Source organism: Bidens hawaiensis, unplaced genomic scaffold, assembly GCF_021521415.1.
Source record: "Bidens hawaiensis isolate Kalapana, Puna unplaced genomic scaffold, B.hawaiensis_p1.1 tig00029862_1, whole genome shotgun sequence".
In the NCBI taxonomy this organism is placed as follows: Eukaryota; Viridiplantae; Streptophyta; class Magnoliopsida; order Asterales; family Asteraceae; genus Bidens; species Bidens hawaiensis.
The window spans coordinates 248960-250142 of NW_027505162.1; positions in this window are offsets into that span (position 1 = coordinate 248960).

Here is a 1183-nt window from a genome sequence, read left to right on the forward strand (position 1 = left end):
ACCGACACTACTTCACACATCGGCATGCTTTACGAAGTAGGTCGTTGGGACGTCGGGATGGCAGCTCTTCAAAATAACATTGTCGGTATCATCGGTGTAGTGCACGTAGATCGAGGAAACGTCGGTATTTGGCACGGTTGTTGAGGAAAGCTTGCACAAACTTCAAGGTAGTGAGGGAGGGAGTATTTTAGAGAGAGAAAGCTGATGTGAAGTGAGGTGTGATGAGTGAGAGAGCCCACACTCTCTATTTATAGGCTAATCAAGGGTCCCATCGCGATACGCGATGGCCCCTTGATCTGCTCGTCGCGTATCACGATGTAGCCATGCACCGTCACCCATAGGTTTGCCACGTGGCGCCACGTGGCAGACGCGATGCCACGTGGCGACACATAGTGCCACAGGATGACACGTGGCAACACGTGTCACGCCTGTCAGACCACGTCATCACGATACGCGATAATGTTGGTTCTTTTGGCGATCGCGTATCGCCATGAGACCATTTTATTGGTTTTTGGAATAAGCCTTTCACGATACGCGATAGGCTTGTCCTTTGTCCCGTCGCGTATCGCTATGGGACAGGAGAACAGATTTTCATATTTAACCTTGGAGTATAGAATTTGTCATCTTTGATCCTTTAATTTTTGAAACTTGGCATTTTTTATCCGAAACTTTCACGATGTTACATCCTACCGACCTTGGAATAAATCTCGTCCTCGAGATTGTTTCTTAGAACAAGTGGGGTACTTCTTTTTCATTTCGGATTCAAGTTCTCAAGTATATTCGGGGCCTCTTCGTGAGTCCCACTTTACTTTCACTATTTTCAATGTTCGTCTCTTCAATTTCTTTGTTTTTGAATCTTCGATTTGAATTGGTCGTTCTACGACTTTTAAGTTATCATTTATTTCGACGTCTTTTAAGGGCATCGACAAAGATTCGTAAGCTAGACATTTGCGCAGATTAGAGATATGGAATACATCGTGTAACCTGTGCATTTCTTCCGGTAGTCGCAAATGATATGCAACAGTCCCAATTCGCTCGAGTATCTTAAATGGTCCTACGAATCGAGGACTAAGTTTTCCTTTCTTACCGAAGAGAACGACGCCTTTTCATGGCAAGACTTTCAAAAGAACTTTGTCACCAACACTGAATTCCAATGGCTTTCGACAGACGTCGGCGTAACTCT